At 42.7% G+C, this 22,347-nt stretch overlaps 1 protein-coding gene across 6 annotated transcripts in view; it reads right to left on the reverse strand.

Moving 5' to 3' along the window:
- CNKSR3 (CNKSR family member 3) overlaps nt 1-22,347 on the reverse strand; it is a 107,458-nt gene that overhangs the window by 79,893 nt on the left and 5,218 nt on the right. Inside the window, exons 1-2 of one of the 6 annotated variants that reach the window (XM_089922172.1) lie at nt 10,784-12,285; nt 8,820-8,890 (exon numbers count right to left, since the gene is read on the reverse strand). The exons of 4 other annotated variants lie outside the window; for them this stretch is intronic. The gene's annotated coding sequence lies outside the window, so the exon portion shown is untranslated. Of the gene's footprint in view, nt 1-8,819; nt 10,371-10,783; nt 12,286-22,347 lie in introns of those variants that run through there. One more of the 6 variants, XM_089922171.1, reaches the window with a different exon arrangement.

A 22,347-nucleotide genomic window follows, 5' to 3' on the forward strand; every position in this document is an offset into this window, starting at 1 on the left:
CAAAACAATGACCTGTCCCATTTCTCCTTCCAAAGGGTTCCCCCTCATCAATTCTGGGTCCCACTTCTCTGGGTTAAAATTCAAAGTCCGCTTGTCTTTTGGGTCAACTTCTCTTAAACAAGCCTTACAAGTTTATAAAGCAAGCTTTGGAGAAAGATTCAAGTCCCACATTCTCCTGATGCCTTAGTCGGAGATCTCAAAGATTATATATCAGGCCACCTCTCACTTTAATATGATTCTGGCAAGAAAAGACTAAAGGTGTGCTTGAAGCAGAGCTGCTGTCACAGTAATAAATTCTCAGAGCAAGAGATCAGTTCTCTCTTGTCCGGCTGATCCAAGGTATTTTGCCAGGTGCCAGCCAGTCTGCCGTAAAACATCCTGAATCCTTGTTCGGTACCCATGTGCGTAAACCATCACACCCTCCTGTTCCTAAGAGGCACCCATATTTCCATACAGCCATTCCTGAATTCCTGACAAAGGTAATTAAGTTTGATTGTATAAAAAATTACTTCTGCAATGGTTGAGGATTATCTAAATAGAGTGATGTGGAAAGACCTTTAAGACAGTATGAAACTCAAAAAGAAACTTTGGATCAGATTCAAGCTACATGTGAATCCATTTATGTAAATGAAAATAATTATACATTAAACTGTATAAACATGTATGCAAATGTCTAGGAAGGATTCTGGAAGGTGCTCACACCCAACTCTGAAAAAAGTGAAGGGTTTAAATGAGATATCATCTCACACCAGTCAGAATGGCCATCATCAAAAAATCTACGAACAATAAATGCTGGAGAGGGTGTGGAGAAAAGGGAACCCTCTTGCACTGTTGGTGGGAATGTAAATTGATACAGCCACTATGGAGAACAGTATGGAGGTTCCTTAAAAAATTACAAATAGAACTACCATACGACCCAGCAATCCCGCTACTGGGCATATACCCTGAGAAAACCATAATTCAAAAAGAGTCATGTACCACAATGTTCACTGCAGCACTATTTACAATAGCCAGGACATGGAAGCAACCTAAGTGCACATCGACAGATGAATGGATAAAGAAGATGTGGCACATATATACAATGGAGTATTACTCAGCCATAAAAAGAAATGAAATTGAGTTATTTGTAGTGAGGTGGATGGACCTAGAGTCTGTCATACAGAGTGCAGTAAGTCAGAAAGAGAAAAACAAATACCATATGCTAACACATATATATGGAATCTAAGAAAAAAAAAAAGGTCATGAAGAACCTAGGGGTAAGACAGGAATAAAGACACAGACCTACTAGAGAATGGACTTGAGGGTATCGGGAGGGGGAAGGGTAAGCTGTGACAAAGTGAGAGAGTGGCATGGACATATATACACTACCAGACGTAAAATAGATAGCTAGTGGGAAGCAGCCGCATAGCACAGGGAGATCAGCTCGGTGCTTTGTGACCACCTAGAGGGGTGGGATAGGGAGGGAGGGAGGGAGGGACATGCAAGAGGAAAGAGATATGCGAACATATGTATATGTATAACTGATTCACTTCGTTATAAAGCAGAAACTAACACACCATTTTAAGCAATTATACTCCAATAAAGATGTTAAAAATTTTTTTAAATAAAATTAAAAAGTGAAGGGTTTAGCAGGAAATTAGATTTTTTTTAATTATCTGTTTTTTTTAATTACTCTAGATAACTTTCTTGTAATACTTTACAAGAAAGTATTTCTGTATGATTGGACAAATAAAAATAAAATCTGCAGACAACAGAAAGACAATGGGGGGAGGGGTACATATATGAAAACAAACCACATTCCACAGCTCCCAGTGTTTAATCAGAGAGGACTTTCCATTAATATTCTCGTGATTACCACGTTGCTCCATGAGGCTGCATTTCTGGCTGCCACGTTAGGAGCAGCTGTTTCCTATCATTCATTATCTGTTTCCTCCAAGGCCGTGAAAACTGAAAGGCAGTTTGTGTCTGGTTCCAGAAGCTGACCATGTAAACCTGCCTCCACCCCTTCAACCCAATGGCACCATGGAGGAAGGGCAGGAAGGCTCCGGACAGAACCTGTTGCCTTTATATTTCTGAGTCCAAAGCAAAGCACTATTCCTGAACTTTCTTCCCTGATCACACCTGAGTCACAGAGCCTCCAGGCACCTGGCAGTCCACACTTGTCACCGCCTCTCCACATCATACCTACTCAAAGACATTTCATGTTCTTTAGCCCGAAAGAAAACAGAGGATCACTGATGAACTTTCAACACCTCTCTCCATTCTGAAACAGGTTGGAGCAGTTGAACCATGTGAGTGCAACCTACAGACGTCAGCAGGGGGCCATGATCCTACCACCAAGTTCACCCTCCAGCACTGCCAATGGACTGGTTTTTAGTTTCCCAAATCTCTTCACCTAGAGGAATCCATCTTCAACCCCAATCTGGCTGGCAAAGTCCCCTTTATCCTTTAAAACTCTCTGCAAACTGCCCCCTAAACTACATGCACACACACACACAATGCATTCTATGCTCCTCTGAACGGCTCCTAGACCTGTAAACATGTCCATCATCGAATGCACCACACAGTACGGTATCATAATCAGTGTTGCCACCTACCTCCCTGCTAGATGGAAAGCACCTCCCCACTGGACCCCCATAAGCCAACACTGAGTCTGCATCACAGATGGTTAACCAGGCTCACTGAGTGCCCTGGATGGCAGTACAGACGGGCAAGTGATGCTCCACACTAATGCTGGTGGGTGGGACCTACAAGGCCAATAAATTTTATAGGATTTGGGGGTAGAGGGCAATTCAGGTAAGGTTGGGAAAATAGTATAATCAGAAACATCCAGAACCGCGAGTCTGGAGAATTCCATTCCAGTCTGGGTCCTGCCATTACATCTTAGCTGTGGAACTCTCTGGGCCACAGTTTCTTTAGCGTTAAACTGAAACAATTTATTCACTCTAAAGAACATGTATTTGGGCTGCATGTCCTACGGTTATCACCAACACTCAAGATTAGATAGTCAGCGATGGGAAAAAAACATGGAAATCAGAGTGTTGGAACCACAGCCCGAGGAAAAATGCCCTTGCCTTTCCCAATAGAAGTCAAGAAACACCCCAATTTTCCCAATACACAGGCCGTCTTCCAGTTCACAAACCAAAACAAGATGAACATCTTAGCATTTCCAAACACATAATAGTTCTTCACTAGAAAGATCCTCCTGGTCTCCCTTATCTCAAACCTAATATGATTTCCCCCTACACCTTCCTCCAAACAAAATGAAGAAAAAATATGAAAATAAATCGCTAATATCTTAATTGCGGCAAAGTCCTCTGTTGCAGTTTTAAGCAGCAAAGGACACTGACAGTGAACCCTGGGTCTTTAAGGCTTGTAAACAGATGGTAATGTAGGCACCCAGGCCTGGTGGCTGCTCCCAGCCTGACTGCTTCAGGCCCCTGGATGGGGGATTTTTAGCTTGAGTCATCACCCCTGCTTTCTTCGAGAGCAAAACTGCAGTTCCCCTGAAGACAGTGCAGCCGATTAACACAGATTTTTAACTCTCTCTTTATGGGATTTTCGGTGGATTTTTTTTCAACTTTTAAATTCAGTGTACACTGTATAGCACAGGAAACTATACTCATTATTTTGTAATAAGCTATAAGGGAAAAGAATCTGAAAAAGAATATATATATATATGTATATAAAACTGAATCTCTTTGCTGTACACATGAAACTAACACAACATTGTAAATCAACTATACTTCAATTTTAAAAATAATCTTTTTTAACAATTCAATGTATAAGCTAAAAATGGATAGCGTCTAAAATATGCTGTGCATTAATTCATTAACAATGGATTGCATCTCTCTACACAGAGTTCTGAAGCTGTAATGCGGGAGGGACGGGGGGAGTAGTATAGGTAGCTTACAAACACATATTTTTAAAGCAATAATAAAGAGAAACTAATTAAGCAAGTATATTAAGTTGGAAACTGATCTAGAAGAAATCATGTGACAGTTTCTCAAGGGGGAAAGGGCCTTCTCTGGCTAATAGAGATTAATCTAGTTTTAAGACAATTTGTCTACATTCAACACTGCTGAAATCCTGTTCCGGAAGCAGGTACACATGGACTAAAATATAAAAACACTTATTCCCTCAGCTCAAGGACGTCTTACAAAAAGTACTCCATCTATAGATAAGCAAGTCAGGTAAACTCTGAAGCTCTTTCTTTCACTCCCTATGCCTCCCCAAAGGAACATCAGGGATGAGTCTTGCCCATAAACCCGGGTCTGCTCTAGCACTAACGGCAGACTCCACAACACTCCAGGTGCCTACCTGCAAAGGTGCCTCTTTGAGACCTGTGGGGACCATTCTTTCTCCCTTTGCAGGTGTAACCCTAAATAAAAGTCCTTTGAGAAGTTTGCAACTTTCTGAGGTTTTGAAACTGAGGGAATCAACTCTGGTGACTAAAGAACAGAAGTAATCACCATTCTGACAGCTATTCCCACAGTGCTTACAGGAACACATCTTACGAAATAACTTCTTGGCTCCCAAGAAGAAATCGGGCTGGTTTCCTTAATTGGACTTGGTGAGACAGACTGCCTTCCATCGGGGGCTAATGGGCCAGTTGATCACAGAAGATGATTACTCAGAGGAACACACACTACACCAGGGACACACCCAGGGATTACCGTCACACTCACCGGTTATCGAATGCCACAGCAAAGCAGGAAATGGAATAAGCCGCGGACATTAATTGTGATAAAACAGGAAATACAAACTTGAAGGGCCTGACTTTGGTGACAGCCTTCCCTCTGACTTTTAGTGACTGTATTCTACACATTACTATTAGCAGCGGTCAAGCCTCAGAACACTACGTTAGTGGAATAACCAGGGAGAGAGATTTAAGAAATCATCCATATCTTACAATTTAAGAGGTATAATTGGCACCTCCCCTTTTTAATGCCATGTGATGTCGACACACTCCCCAAAGGGTATGTGATCCAATCTTTCTCTTCACCATTCTTCTCACTGAGTTGTAATTTACCATCTGTAAAAGGCAGCGTATGTGTTCACTTTGAAACTATTCTGTCAGAAATGTGAAAATTTTTCCCCAGGATATCCCTGTAATGGATGCAACAAAACAACGGCTAGAGTTTTTTTCAGCACTTACTATATGCTATACAGTTTATTTTACCATTCATTGTGGTAAATGCTTCACCTGCATTATCTCACTGAATCCTCAACATAAACCCTCAAAGTTTAGTAACGGCATGACCCCAGATTTAAAAATAAGCTAGTTGACTAAGCAATGCATAGAAATTGGCCAACATCACACATCTAGTAGGTGATTGGTAAAGGATCCAAACGTAAGCAGCCAGCCCTGGTCTTAACCACCATGTACTACCGTAGCAGCCACAAATGTTTTTAGAATGAGGAATGGCCCAAACACAAACACACAAATTTAGACAACCGTAACAGACAGAAAAGAGAGAGACTATGAATGGATACATGAATACCTTTTCTCTCCAGGCAAAATCCTTAAGAGTAAAACAGTTATTCCTCTGTTGCAGGCAATTAACTACAGGCATCCAATGTAGACACATTCCATTGAGGCCCATGATTTTTAAAAACTAATTCCAACTTTGTTAGGGAGACTCCCAGGTTTTACCTTCTCCCCCATCAAGTGTTGACCAAAGGCCTTTATTGCACGAGCCCTGATTTGTGCAGATAAACAGACACCATCCCTGACCACCTCAAGTGCAAATGTTAATCCTGTCACTGGGCTTTGGAATGAAAATGTTTGTTTGGGTTTTTTTTAAAGAGAGAAAGAATGGTAACTGCATGGAACAAAAAACCAAAACAAAACAACTCTATTCCTTACATCTCACTGCAACAATATGTTACTTTCATTATATTGTATCTTTGGATCTATAAAAAGCAAAAAAACCAACAATTATAATAAAAAGATCTATAATATGAAGTCTGCTTTTATAAGAAAAAATCTTGTAATGTTTTTAGAACATTATAGTCATTATAGTTACCACCAAGGATGATAATTACGTACCTTAACCCACAAAGCTGTTTTTAGATCTTCTGGTGACAATTAAGTCATTATAAGAGGTTGATTTCACTGCACTCATTAATTGCAGGAAGTCCACCACAACTACATTTAATAAGATCAACTTTCTCTTAGATCCTCAGCATTCTCCCTGAATTCCTAAGGTTGCTTCTAGGCGTTTATACTTTTCTTTTTTTGTCGTTATTAGTTCGTCTTAAATGTTTCTTTTCTCCCTGATTCATTAGAACATGATTTTAGGAGATGGAATTTCTACAGATGAGCTGGAACATTACATATTATCTAACATTAAGTTAGTTTTAAAATCAGAAAATAGGAAAAAGGTACCAATATGCATGCTACCTTAATAAGATATTTTTTTAATTTTTATTTTATATTGGAGTAGAGTTGATTGACAATGTTGTGTTAGTTTTAGGTGTACAGGAAAGTGGATTCAATTATACATATACAAGTATCTATTCTTTTTCAAATTCTTTTCCCATTTAGGTTATTACAGAATATTGAGCAGAGTTCCTATGCTATACAGTAGTCAATAAAATACTTTTGCGATATCCATTCTAGGGCTTTTTTTTAAAAAGATGAAGGAGAAACAGAAACACCCTCAGTGATGCAAGAAGAAGTTATCAAACAGAATTTCAAATTGCTAAAATATACAGAGAAAGGTGTTAAATTGATTAAAGTAATAGCTATAAATATCCTCCAAGGGATCACACACTCAGAAATCATGGGGAAGGAGCAAGGCGGACATAGAAGCAGAAAAACTGCCTGGTTTTTTTAAGTGGTAACTACTAAAAAGTAAAAATTTACCTTGTTAAATTATTTTTAAAACCACATTCCCCTGAACTGTCACTGTGGACGGCGGAAGGTGGAAGCTTTCCCAGAACTGAGTATATGTTTAACCCTGGGAATGATGTGGCAATGGCAACCACCCACAACAATCTGGGAAACAATGCAGAGCAAGAGAAAGGGCAGCCACACCCTGCAGAGGTGGGTCCTCAGTTTTTTTTCATCCTATCATAATCTAGCCCCATTAGTTTTAAGTATAATCTGTGCGTTCTTCCAGAGTCCAGGACCTCAGAAATGAATACCCATGCAGCTGCTTCTGGATCTGGTAGAGCCAGTATGATTCATCTGGGCCTGGGTCTGAAATGCTCAGAGTATATATTTTTAAGATTTCGGTACACCATGCACCAAGCTAAAAGTGGAAATGGGAGTAGGGGGCAGTGTTTCTTACATGCTCCAGCATCCTTCTGGGGTGGCAAGAGTGGGGAGACTTCCAAACACTTGGATTGGGATTCCCTGGTGGTCCAGTGATTAAAACTCTGGGCATCCACTGCAGGGCTCGATCCCTGATCAGGGAGCTAAGATCCCACACGCAGGTGTGGTCAGAAACAAACAAACAAACAAACAAACGCTTGCATGTTATTTCTGACCACTTCTAGAGCATACATTCCTACAAATGCTCTGCTATTGCGTTGGCTCAACCACTAGAGTGAAGACTCTGAACATATAAAGGCTACATTATATGCGGAGCTAGGAGCGATGGTTAATCATTGATCAGTCACGGGCAGCAGACAGCAGGTGCTAACACACAGGACACCCACAGCTCCAGACGTGACCTCCAGGCCACACCCCCTCAGCCCTCACTTCCCGCAGCAGCCTCCACTGCAGACACCTTTCCTCTCCGGTCCTCACCGCCTTCTCCCTCTCCCACCTGCACTGCCTGGCAGCCCAAACTCCTCTCTCTTTTTTTCACTCTAGTCAATGTTTTAGTAGTTCCTCCTTTTTTCAATGAAGAGGTTTTATGTTTCCTTATGCTATAAAAGTCCAGTCAATTTCACATTTCACAGATCAAAGGAAATAAATACTCAGGAAGTCAAGTTAAGTTTTGCACAGAGCCTTTGACTGGTTTTTCTCCTTGAGATTCAGGGGCTTCCCCTACAGTAGAAGGCCCAGTTCACTCCAGGTCTAAAACCCAGTAGACTGCCATGTTCCTTAACAGAAAGGCAAGTGCCGCCCTAATAGAATCCTGAATCAAATAACATTCAGGAGCCTGAAAAAATTCATACACATATGTGTATAGTTCTATGTATGTGTGTGAGGATAGATAGGTAAATAGATATAGATATTTATATATGTATTACATATGTATACACACACACACACACACACACGCACTTCCTCCACAAAGAAAGGCCAATCAAAAACATAAAGTCCGGGCTTCCCTGGTGGCACAATGGTTGAGAGTCCGCCTGCCGATGCAGGGGACACGGGTTCGTGCCCCGGTCCGGGAAGATCCCACATGCCACGGAGCGGCTGGGCCCGTGAGCCATTGCCGCTGAGCCTGCGCGTCCAGAGCCTGTGCTCCGCAACGGGAGAGGCCACAGCAGTGAGAGGCCCACGTACCGCAAAAAACAAACAAAAAACATAAAGTCCTCCATTGGCCTCTACCTACTAAGAGGCATAAACAGGGCCTTGGTGATGTAGCCCACCTCCCCACGCAGCACCCCTCCAGGTTCACCTCTCTCCACCCGACCTCAGGACAGACCCAGCACAATCAAGTTCTTTCAGTTGTGAGCAAATGCCTTCTCTCTCTTGCCTCCCAGTTTTCTCCCAAATCTTTCCTTTCCCCTCCTCTAGGCCTAGCCACCCCCTGCTCATCCTGCAGGTCTGGATTTGGATGTGGCTTCCTCCAGGAAGCCCTCCGTGCTGTGCCTGTTCAAACTCTGAGTGAATTACTCTTCTGCTGACATACCTGTGGGCTTGTCTGCGTTCTCCACTCAATGGAAGGTGCCAAAGACAGGGACCCTGTCCACTTCACCGCACCTAGTAGAGACATTACACATGATAGGTGCTCTATATATGTTTGATGACTTATATTTAAAGTTAGTTAATCTCTATTTGCACCAATTTTCCTGCTAACAAATGGCTTCCACCTCTGGGCTGTAATAGACATTATTTGTACAAAATTTCACGGCATTCAGAATATTTCAGATAAATCCTACAATATATGAAGGTAAATCAAAAGCAACAAGGTATTCTTCCAAGGTTTTGGGGCCGTCCATAACAAATCTTTTCTACCTAAATGGTTAAACTATGGAATAATACAGAACCCAGGTAGAGAGGCATTTACTCTCATTTCCAAAAAAAAAAAATTGTGAGAAAACTTGGAGTAGAGAGAGAGTTTCTGTGGAATAACTCTTCTCTATAGAAGCCACTAGTACATAGTCATTCAACGAATGAATAGCTCTGTTAGTATTAAAGTAAGAGACTGCATAATCTATGGTGTTCTGTTACCCAGTTCAGGGAGGGCGGAACATGTCCCAATTCATCAAACATCTACTTTACCAAACAGTCATCTATTCCAAAAGATGGTTACAGATTTTAAAGAATTCAAATAAAATGCATTCCATGCTTAAGTCATACTGAGACTGTGCTGTGCTCATTCAGGAAGATGCTTTAACACAATGTGATCTCTCGGGACATCGATGCCTCGTCTCCCATTTGCTCTTGGATCTACTCAGACGTTTGCACCCATCAACCCACCAAAACTAACTTTCAAGTTCAATGTCCTCCACACACTAAATACACTGGTCAATTCTCAGTCTCCCCTTATTAGCCCACCAGCAGTACTGGGCCCAGTTGACCACTCTTTCCTTCTGGGAGCACTTTCCTCACTGGCCCCAGGACACCACCCTTCCCGAGATTTCCTGTACTTACAGGCAGCAACTTGCTGGTTGCTCAACCCCCAGACTTGTAAGGGTGGGAACGCCCTAGATTTCTTCTCTCCCCTTGTCTCCCTCTGCCCACTCATTGGGTGATATCATCCAGTCTCAGAGATTTAATACCATGTATATAATCCAATGGCCACCAAATTTCTATCTAGTCCCAAACTCCCCCATTAATGCAGACACACATCTCTACTTCACTTGGCGAACGAACAAGCATGGATGTTTCGAACCCAAATATCCCCTTCACCGTCTCCTCTCACGCTCTTCCAGCTCTCTGCGACAGCAACTCTAACCTTCCAATTCCCCAGACCAAAGACGCCATGGGTATCCTCTCACACCACCACCCGATCTCTTGGTAAATCCCACTGGCCTTTCGGACCACCCAGAACATGGCCACCTCTCATGATGGTGACCACAGCTGCCACCTGGTCCAAGCGTCATCTTTCAGATGGTTATTGCCCCAGTATCTTAACTGGCTTCCTGATTCCACCCTTGCTAACTTCTGTCTACTCAACACAGCAACCACTGTAATCTTAAAATGTAAATCTGATATCACTCCTTGGCTCCAAAGCCTCCAATGGCTCCCCAAACATCAAATTAAAGCCAAAACATACATAATGGTCTCTAAGGCTCTGCACCATCTGGCCTCAACCCGTCCCGTGATCTCATCTCCTGCCGCTCTGCCCTTGGCTCCCGCTGTCCCAGCCACGCTGGCCTCCCTGCTCCCTCCATGTGTCAGGCCCTGGCCTGTCTCAGGGCATTTGCACTTACTGTTCCCTCTGCCAAGAACATCCCTCTGCCTGTTAGCCGAGTGCTCACTGAGAGCTTTCCCCCAGCCATCCCGGTTAACACTGCATCCCCTCTTCCCTCCTGCATCCACCTATGGCCCTTGCCTGCAACATGTACTACATCCACGTGCTACGAGTTTTACTTACTGTGTGTCAACCCCCACTAGAATGTCAGATCCGGGAAGACAGGAACTACTTACCGTCTCTTCTATTCACTGCTGTATCCTCAGCTCTCTCGGAACAGCTCCTGGTACAGGGTCAGCACTCAATAAGCACTGCTGAATGAATCCATGGTGACTAGCTACTTTCATCAGACTGAGTGGAAGTGTCAGTTAAGAGGGCACTCCAGTTAATAGACGACAAGTTAAATGCGAAGAGTTAGTTCTATTTCTCCTAATGTGACCTGGTGCACTACTTCATCCAAAACTTCGTTTCCCGAATTAACGTGAAAGACAAGCGCATCATTTCAGAATACCAGGTTGTGCAGTTAGGATTACTTTAAAAATCATAGACGAGAAATGAGCAAAAAAACCTTTTTCTTTTGGCCGCGCCGTGCGGCATGCAAGATTTTAGTTCCCCAACCAGGGACTGAACCCATGCCGCCCTGCAGTGGAAGCGAGGAGTCTTAACCACTGGACCGCCAGGGAAGTCCCAGAAATGAGCAAATTCTAATGGAAACGTCAGCTGTGCAGAATACCGGGGAGATGTTATAAGAAAAATCACCTATTGTTTTATAGCTGATCCTATTAAGAATCTGTTCACTTTACCTGAAACTCACAGAAGAAATCACAGCTACTTCTAAGGGTTGGATGGGCCAATGACGAACAAGAAAACGGGCCCCATCATGCCTGTGAAGGACGGACCTGCCACCCCCTTGAGCGCCGCGCCCTGGAAGAGCCCTCCACACCCTTGGCTCTCTCCCAGCCGGTACGACCTAAAGGAGGCACTAATCTCAGGGAGACGGCTCCCCATCCCACAAAGCGACTGCAGCCAGAACTGCTGATCTCACTAAGCCCTGGGCAGGACTGCAGGGACTACCCACGACGCATTTAGCAGCACTGATCTTATATCTCCATTGACAAGCTTCCTGTAGGACCCTAACCTTCTCTACTTCACTGTGTGTTCTATGTCTTAGACTGCGATGTACAGAAATAATTCAGGGTGCCATATTCATGTATATTGCATCATTTCACACTCAAGTTGGAGGACGTGAATTTCAGCTCACACTCTCCTATTTTAACACATTCCACGTGCCAAGCTGCATGATATTTACACCTCATTAAAACATGAGACAATCAGAGTGCTGCAGTGAGAGAGGGCACTGAGTTTTCTGAAGTATTTGAATCATGCAAGATGCTGGTACCATGCAAGATGTCTCAAAGCAGCTCCTCCTGGAATTCAGCACACTTCAATGGTACTGCCATGCTAAGGCACTGAGGCACAAACCGTGGACATGAAAGTCCCCTTCCCTCCACGCTCACATGCAGACCCTGCCAAGGCTTCTGGAACACTCATGGGTGGTGCCTCTATCGGCAGCCCTTCTCCCGTCTCTGTCTCTCTCAAGGCCCCTGCTCTTACTCAGGCCTCTTCAACTATCTCCAAGAGACCACCCTGAATGCCTCCCAGAGCTGGTCTCTCAGATTCCAATCACTCCTGCCTGCAAAGCCCTCCCTACATCCCACAGTTCTGCCAGCAACACACCTCCTTTCAAACCCCTCTATCATTTCTCCATTATCCACTGAATTAAGTACAAACTTCCTAAAAGTCAGTGGCTCTCAAACTGTGGTCCACAGAACACCTGAAAAAGATTCACGGGCTGCCTGCTAAGCACCCAGCACCCAGGGCCTCACCTACACCCACACCTACGACAGCAGGCTCTGGGGAGTTAGGGCCGGGAATCATTTGATCCTTATTAGTGAGTGACTCTCAGGCCCACTAAAATCTAAGTGCCAACACCCTACGTCTTGCATTCAAGCAACGTGGCTGGACACATCTGGCTATGCTGGCTTACCACATATCAAACCAACCCGTAAGAGTAAAAAGGAAATTTTTTTAAAGATGGGCTAGCAGTTTGAAGGTAAGAGAGAGCTGCTAAGGCTGCCAAACTTAAGGGTTCAAGATCCTGGAGAGAAAGACAGGAAAGTAAGTCCCACATTCTCTCCCATGTGGCCCTTTATGGCCTTTCTGAGTCCCCAGCAGCCTAAGGATGAGGCCAAGCAGAAAGGAGCCCTGGCTCTGAACTCAGTAGAAAAATCATCTGATTACCCTAGAATGTACAAACAGGAGAACAAAAGCCATCTCTAATCCCATCATCCATAGACAACCAGTGCTGGCATTGTAATGTATTTCCTTCTAGTCTTTGTACGTATATATTCATACAACCTCGGAAATTTAACTTAGGCAAAACTAGAACCAGAAAACATTAAGTGACCATCCAAAAGTGCATAAATCCCTATTAAGTATATTTTTAAATCCCTCTTCTTCCCTTTCCAGTCACCCTATCAAATATTAAAAAGAGAAAAAAATATAGATACAGTATTCCCTACAACTATTTTTATCGAGTGGTAAAATTACAGGTTAAATTTAAGTAGAGCAATTCAGACCATACTGTTAGTAACGTCAGTGTTCTCCTCTTGCCCTCAAAACTTATTATCAGGACGAACTTACGTCGGTGCCTACCCAAGAGCAGCCAGGTAAGGTCAGGCTCTAGAATCAAACGTTTCTTGACTCAAACCCCATCTACTGTGTACACAACCTCAGAAGGATCGGGGCCTGGCCTCCTTCACTCTGAAATGAAGACGATAAAAGTGCTGCCGTCAACCAAGTATTGTGAGGACCAAACGAGATAATTCACGAAAAGCCATAGCAAGGGCCGAGCACGTAAGAAATCTCAGTAAATGTCACCTGCTAGCTGCTGCCTCCCCGACCAAGGAGCGTGCTTCTTCAGGCTTTGTTTACATCTCATCTTTTTGCTCCTAGCATGAAGCAGAGGAACTGGTACTAAAAAGGAAATCTATATATTTTTTCATTTTAAGTTTCTAAAGGGAATAAATGGTTGAAAGAAACACCTCATGAAGGTTTAACAAAATATCATCCATAATGAATATACACGTGTATATATATATGTAAATATAGTCTGTATACTTATATGTGTGTATGTGAATACAGATACGTATATGGACTGTTCACTTACAAAACAAGCTGAAAAGTTAAAACATTCTGAAATTTTTTTTAAATTTATTTCTTTATTTATTTATTTTGGCTGCGTTGGGTCTTCATTGCTGAGTGTGGGCTTTCTCTAGTTGCAATGAGCAGGGGCTACTCTTCACTGCGATGGCTTCTCTTGTTGTGGAGCATGGGCTCTAGGCACACAGGCTTCAGTAGGTGTGGCTCGTGGGCTTCAGTAGTTGTGGCATGTGGGCTCAGTAGTTGTGGCATGTGGGCTCAGTAGTTGTGGCTCACGGGCTTAGTTGCTCTGCGGCATGTGGGATCTTCCAGGGCCAGGGTTCGAACCCGCGTCTCCTGCATTGGCAGGCGGATTCTTAACCACTGCGCCACCAGGGAAGCCCAACGTTCTGAGATTTTTATTGAGAAGTTTTGCAGATTGTATCCTGGGGTCAGTACCACTCCAGTTTAAGTATTAAAACTAGTGCTTTTCCTGTTTGTTTTGTCTCCCAATTCAGAGCACCAGGAAGATAGAAAGACCTTGAGTAAACTGATAACTTACTATTTCAAACAGGACCGCACAAGCCAGCACGGAAGTTAGCCAGCACATACCTTATTTCCAAGGTATATGCTTTATTTTATACATAGAATCTTTCCGTACAAACAGAAACAGTTCCTGTCAGGGACCAATACCACACAGCCAGTGAGTGGCAAAGTAAACTCACTCAGAAGAAGCCAAATTCTTGCTTTTACACTGAAGAGTAACTACTCAATGGCCTGCTGGGTTCAACGAGGTATTGGTATTTCTGGCTTAACAATACCTGCAGGGAGTTACATGTTACAATTTTAGAAATAAGGTAATTAGTTAAGTAGCAAAATGAAATTATAGGTTAAGAAACAGATTTACTAAATAATTAATGAGTTGCTCTATGGCTACTTGTATTCACATATCATATGTCTGTTTCTCACTAAGACAAACCTGACCACAGCTGTCCACAGTGGGAATCAACACACTAGCCCACAGATATGTTATGCTTGGCCTATACCAAAGAAAAACTGACAGATTTCTAAAAACTGGAAAATGTCACAGAGAAATACAGACACCCAACTTCATTTGAAAACAACAAGAACAACAACAAAGAAGCATAAGATTCTAGAAACTGTAGGTCCATAGTCAGCAGAAACTGAGCAGTCCATGTATCTTTGGGTTCGCCACAGTCTCCACAACTCCCTACTGTCTCAGTTGCCCCTACATTTCAATTTCTGACATTGCCTCCTGGCCCCCGTAGGCGTCTAAGTTTGCAACTCTTGTTGCAAGTCTCAGGGCCATTCCCAGTCCTCAATGTTCACTTCTGTAGCAGTTTTTTTTATTTTGGACTCTCTTGGCCTTTGTTGACTGTGCAGAGGGCGGGGTGGGGTGGAGGGGGAACGGGGAACTCTCAAACTCCATCTGCACTGATCCGATGTCCATGAACTAAAACCAAAGAGCTTTTCACCTTGGACTGCAGCACATTTGCCACTCTGAGTATTTCTCTTTTCTGCTTTTTCTTCCTCTCATTTCCCTTTGCATCTGCATGCATTGTTCAAAGCCAAAACCTGAGTGCTACGTGAAAGAGAACTATCCACTCTCCCTCAAAAGGGAACGGGGGACGGGGTGTCACATTCTACTCTTCTATGAGAGCGAGGCCTGGAAATTCCACACAAAACCTAAACGGGTCCCTTCAGGCGGTGAAACATTCCCCTCATTCTGTTTTCCTGGGGCTGAACACTCACAGAGATACACAACAAAAGGGTCCCCTGGGCCTGGAGTGGCACAGCTGTCTAGGAGCCCATGGGGACAAAGGCTTTTAACTCTTCCCTGCCCACTCTGTGGGAAGGACACTTACAGACCTCAGTGCATTAATGCACCTACTGAAATATGCAACAACTGTCCCTACTAGAAAAGTTCTCCTTCCTACCCAATCACTATGTATTAGCTGAAAACCAACTGCAGACAAGAATTATGGGGGATGGTCTGACATACATTATTTATTTTTCTAGGCTCCACACGAGTGGTATAGACTGGTGGTCCTCAAATTTTAGCCAGCACTAGAATCACTGAGGGACCACAGCTTCCTGCATCCCACCCCCAGAGTTCCTGATTCTGTGAGTCTGGGATGGGGCCTGAGAATTTACATGTCTAAGCTCTAATGTTGAAAAAGGAAGGTCCATGGATAAACAACAGGGTCCTACTGTATAGCACAAGGAACTATATTCAATATCCTGCGATAAACCATATGGAAAAGAACATGGAAAAGAATATGTGTATATATATATAAAGAATATATCAATATATATATAAAGAATATATCAATATATATATATCAATATATATATTATACTGAGTGCCTCTGCTGTACAGCAGAAATTAAACACGACATTGTAAATCAACTATACTTGAATAAAATTTTTTACAAAACTGACAAATTAAAACAGGATCTAGGTTTGAAATGTGTATATTTGTTTAAAACAAAGATTACACTTTGCAAACACTAAAAAAAAAGAGGAAATTCAAGAACAACGGTGACAAGATGTTGAGCCACAGACATGTGGCTGGGAAAGGGTTTCTTGAAAATCTCCGTTTAAAAACATCAAGAGTCAGGGACAATTGTCATAGGTTTACAGGTGCTCATTAAGTATCCCGATTACATGGCGCCAAATAAGAAGAACAAAGAGTTTCTCCACCTCCAAAAAGAGTCTTTCTTTACACATCAGTTTTAGATGAGATTCTTCAACTTGGCTTAGGGGTGCTTGTAACCAAACCACTTCATACCATCTGTCTTTAGATGTCTTACAAGCAGTATTTGTGTTTTTTATTTAACACTTATTACCAACAATTTTAGGCTTTAGTGTAGACAGCCATCTTCATAAACGCTACTCACAGCTCTGTCATCTGCTCATGGTTAGTTTAAGACTCCAGTTGGAATCCATGTTAAGATGGTGCCTCGTGAAATCTGTTCCACTCTACACATTAACCTAGTTTTCCTGTTTCAAAGGTCATATTCCAGGTAGACTTTTGACTTGATTCTCCCTAAGACACGGTAATATAAAATTACCCTGAGGACATGAAAATCTGTTCAGTTAACACAGGTTAAAGTTAGAAACACATATACACACACACACACACACACTCATGTACACACACATCCACTTCTAAACCCAAAAGCACTGAATTTCCCTTCTGCTGCAAATCTCTGAAAATAGGAAATAGAGTGTTTCTTTTCACTAAAAGGTTTTCCTCAGGAAAGCATGATTCAGATGACCATAGTCACTGCCTTTTCTGATTGATGACACGTAGGAGTTTCTCCTCTAAAAGTCTGAAAGATACTCTCCCTATAGGGGGTGATATGAGGTGTGTGTTGTAAAGTTTCTAGGTTATTCTAATATAAACCTACCGACCTTCGATTCTCTCCCACTCACTCCTACCCTGTTGATAAGTGATGCACTGAGTGTTTAAAAACAAAAAAGAATGTGTTCAACTCCTACCTGTTGAGATTTCTCAAAATACCATCTATTCAATCAAAAAATGGTGACTCTATTTTCCAAAGTAAAATTAGGACAGTCTATCAGCGGAGCAAAATATTTTAAATTAGATCTATTGACCAGTTCCTTTGACTCAACTATTTTTCATTTTCATAAAAAAATTTTCTAATTTTGACAACTACTGATCTGCATTCTAAGGAACTGTTTTGCTCTAGTAAACACAACTGCACCTGCCCTTCTGATCCCAGGTTAAAAACTGTTCCATCAGCCATCTGATGTCAAAGAAAACAAACTAGGCTAAGTCCACTTTCACAAAAACCCTATTCATAGATGAATAAACAGCTTCAGAAACTGTAGCTCCCTGCAAAATGTGCCAGAAGAGAACAATGATGTAAACAAAGCATGTGAACGCAGAAAGACAGACTGTGCTCTGCCTTTTAAATGACAAGAGAGTAATCGGGATGAGGGAAGGGCAGGGAGAGCTCTTAACCCTGGCAGAGAAAGCAAAAAATGAATCTACACCCCAAGTTCAAATATACTTTTTTTTTTTTTTTTTTTGCGGTACGTGGGCCTCTCACTGTTGTGACCTCTCCCGTTGCGGAGCACAGGCTCCAGATGTGCAGGCTCAGCGGCCATGGCTCACGGGCCCAGCCGCTCCGCGGCATGTGGGATCTTCCGGGACCGGGGCATGAACCCACGTCCCCTGCTTCGGCAGGCGGACTCTCAACCACTGCGCCACCAGGGAAGCCCACAAATACAGTTTTAAAATTATCTGGATGTGAAGCTATCAGTGAACCAACTCTACCTAGAACTTGGCTTCACAAATGCTAGAGCCACCAATACCTTCGTTCAAGACACTATCATCTCCAGAATACTGCAATGCCTTCCATCTGGGCTCCCTAAAGTCATTTGTGCCCTAAGAACCCAAATCAGATCATGTCGCTCCCCTGCTTTTCATGATTAGAAAATGTTGCAAATGCCTGTCCAAGACTTATAAGACCCTCCATGATCTGACAGCTGTGTCTCTCACCCCACCCACCACAGCCCCACTGTCCTTGCTCATGACTCCACTGCGCTTCCTTTCCTCAAACACTCCAAGCTCATCTGCACCTCAAGGCCTTTGCACTAGCTATGCCTTCTGCCTACAGTGCTCTTCCCCCTAATTTTCCAATGGCTGGTTCCTTCTTGTCATTCACACCCAGTGTCATCTTCTCAGAGAGGCTTCCCCAATGACACCATCCAAAGAAGTCTCCCACCTGGCCACTCTCCTTCACCTCTCTGCTTTACTTTCTTCTTAGCACTTATCACTAGCGAATATTTTCTTGTTCATCTGCTTCGTTGTGGTGGTGGTTTTGGTATTTTTGTTTGTCATCCCCACATCTACCATATTAAAGGAGGGACCCAGCTGGAACCCTGCACCCAGAACACAGTGGATTTCCAGCACCTGGAACAACACCTGGAACTTAGTAGGTCCTCAGTAATCACTTGTTGAATGAATGAAACTCTCTCATTACTACAGGGTGGAATTTGTCATCAAGGAAAGTGTTCCTCTGAAGCTGACTCCAAGAGAACTACTACTAAACCTTTCCATGGCGCCACCTTCCTCCAGGACATACGAGGTCCTCAAAGGAAGTGAGGGAAAAGTGTCCAAGGAAACAACGAGGAGAAAACAAAAAGTAGAGTTAATTTAACTCACCACCTATCCACCAATACAGAGAAGGATGGAATTGTCGTAAATTATTAGTAAACACGTGAAAGGTGACTATCAGACACAGAAGCATTAAATATTTTAGCAACAATAATCCAATTATACTACATATTAACTTGGAGTTATTATGAATTAACCAATAATGAGTTTGTCAACATTTATATGCCGTACACTATGCAAAATGCTTTCCCTACGTTACCTCTTTTAATTCTAACAAAAACACTGTGAGTTAATTATCAGTCACATTTCACAAATGAGAAACCTAAGGCCGGCTTGGGGAAGTTAAGATACTTTACTAAGTTTTCAAATCAGTTAGTATCAAATACAAAATCTGTTGTAAAGCAACTACACCTCAATAAAAATTTTTTTTAAAAATACAGAATATGAATCCAGCTCTATTTTTTCCAAAGCCTGTGTGTTATTCGCCATGCCCAATCTCTCCCTCAGCAGTTAAAATGAAAATGCTGTGAAGAATCAAAGGCAAGCAGGAAATGAAGCCATAAAAATCATTTAAGAAAGTTAAATGGATGGATGGATGGATGTGATTCCACCAAATAGAAATGTTAATTGTACCAGACAAAAAAATCTGTCATATGACACTCAAGATAAAATAAAAATTAGATTAAGAGAGTCAAAAAGAGAAATGATTCATTACTGAGTAGCATTCTGAAACAATACAACACAGTCAACAAACTACAATAAAAATAAATAACTGGCAAGAAGTGTCTCAAATGCTAAAAGGTCAGCTTCAGAATACGTAGGGCCCTGCTTAAGCTATGTAATTTAAAAAAATAAAGAAAGAAAAGAAAAAGAAAGAGAAAGAAAAGGAATGCAGCCCATGAGTGTAAACCCTGAAGGGATAATCAGGAAACACAAAAGTCAAAAGTTCTTTGAAGTTGCCCCTCCCAACACTTGATGAAGAGAGAACGAAAAGCACCACCTTGACCAGAGGAGGAACCAGGGGCTGCACAGAACAAGAGGACAGAAGCCTGTGGAGTCAGGTCCCAACTCCTGGCCTTCTGACCTTGGACAGCTCATTTCATGTACGAAAGCCTCTATCCTCACTGGGCCTTCACTGTGCTCCTCTCGGGCTTGTGAAAATATCAAATGAGAACAAATATGGAAGAGCCTGTGTAAATAAAACTTGCTTTAAAGCCTAGCTAATGGCTATACCAGTGGTGAAAACACCAGAAACCTCACAAAATGAGAGCAAAGAGGGAAAAGGAGGTGAGACCATGGATGTCCCAGAGCTAGGACACAACAGGCTAGGAATGAACAAGCATCGAGGCAGTGACACAGAAACAGCAAGACAGAGAGCTGAGGTGCCCGCAGCTCTCCACAATGATGTGGACGCAAAAGGGAAGCGTGCAGGTGAGGCCTGAACAAGGAGAGGTCACCTCCCAATCTCCACCGACACAGAACTCAGACACCCGGCCTCGGCACAGCAGGTACTTCCAAATTTTGAGAACTGCCCTGAATGACATTCAGTGTCACTTTCCAGCAACCATGAAATCTCCCCCCAAAATCATCTAAGTTTGATAAACCCGGTGCAATCACAGACTACAGGACCATGTGGCTGGCCAAAAGCCCAGCTCATCCTCCAAAGTCCACCTAAGGATCCTGAGAACACACTTCAACCACACAAGCCCACTCACCACCCCATGACTCCCTGCTTCCTACTTGGCTTTAAAAAAAAAAAAAAAAAAGGATTGTTATGAGAACTCTTCAAATCCCAAGAAATATGGAAGACAGCTCAAGGGAAATGTCTCATTTAGTTTACAGAAAATCACCTGATGATGTCGCTAGGTGGTGCTTATAAATATATAAATATAAGCACACACCCTAAGATTGCTTTTCTGTTTTAATTAGTGGCCAAGTCAAGTGTCGTCACCAGGGAACTTAAATAAAATAGGTGGAGCCCATGTCAGATCAGACAGCAGGACCTACCAGTGAAGTGCGAAAACACATTTGCAGTGGCTGCTAGGGCAGAGCTTCTCAAGCTGCAATGTGCACATGGATCACCAGGGGATCTTGTTCGAATGCAGAGTTAGCAGGCTTGTGCTTCTGCATCTCCAACAAGCTCCCGGGAGATGCGGGGACCACTAGCCATGGACCAGGTGCCACAGAGCAGTCAACAGTCCAAAGCAAGAGCCAGTCCTAACGCCATGCTCACTGGAAGTCCAGTGACTATAAGAAAAAAGTTGAGAAAATACGGTTTGAACTTATTTACCCCAAGAGGGCTCATGATATTGGCAAGAGGCATCTACCACTCAGCTCACCAAGACCCTTCCCCTGATTAGTGATGTTGAGCATCCTTTCATATACTTGTTGGGCATCGGTATGTCTTGTCACTTTTTATTATTTCTGCTTCTTAGTATTTTTAAAAGAAATTTGCCTAAGAGGAATTAATAGAGTCCTTCGTATACTTGTTCTAATATTTTTAAGTTTGCTCTTCATAATTAAGCTTTAGATACACCTAGAATTTACTTTGCACAGAGGATGCAATAGTATTGTTGTGAGTATAATATGTAAAGAATTTAATAAAATATCAACATAGAAAAAGCAAAAAACCAAAAACAAAAACAAGAACCTTCCTGACCAGCTGCAAGTCCCACCCCAGGTCCTCTGAGTGGTTGGCAAATGGCAGGGAAGTCTCCACGGCACTGACTGGTGTCCCTGAATGGTAAGAATCAACCTTATGACAGACCATGCGGCTCAGAGAGAATAATTTATGTCCTGGAGCTATAGGATAAAAGAGGAGAGGAAGCAATAAAAACAAGTAGTAATTTATTGAGAGCTTACATAAGATCACACAGGCAGAGGTGGTACCGGGATACAAAGCCAGACTGATTCCAGAGCCCACACTCTCACCTTTAAGTTCCAATGCCTGGTACAAGCCACGGGAGCAATGAAGTGATGGAGGCGAGGAGAGCATTTAAGAGCACCACCGCCTATCAGCGCGAGACCAGAGACTCCCTGTCTCTGCTTTAGTTTCTTCGCCTTTAATACGGGCTAATAATTGTTCGCACACCTCACCTGGGTTTTCTGAGGAGTAAATGAGGGAGTCTAAATAAAGCACTTAGCCCAGTGTCTGATACATAATAAATACCTCAATGAATGTTTTCCTATTATTATGATTAAGAAAACTCTGTGGCTGGACTCCAGGAGATAGAACTGGCAAGAAATTGGAATGAAGAAAAGAGTTCTTGACCTATAGCCAAATGGTGGACCTACAACTGCCAAAAGAAACGACCTCCCTTTTTCAGCGACCTAGTGGCTAAAGGAAGAAGGACAACCTAACTGGAATCAGAATGACAAAAAGAACTGGCCTTTGACCAGCCACGAACAAGATCTCTACAGTTAACATGA

Source organism: Delphinapterus leucas, chromosome 12, assembly GCF_059928025.1.
Source record: "Delphinapterus leucas isolate spDelLeu-1000000601 "Yukka" chromosome 12, BTC_Dleu_Yukka2, whole genome shotgun sequence".
NCBI lineage: Eukaryota > Metazoa > Chordata > Mammalia > Artiodactyla > Monodontidae > Delphinapterus > Delphinapterus leucas.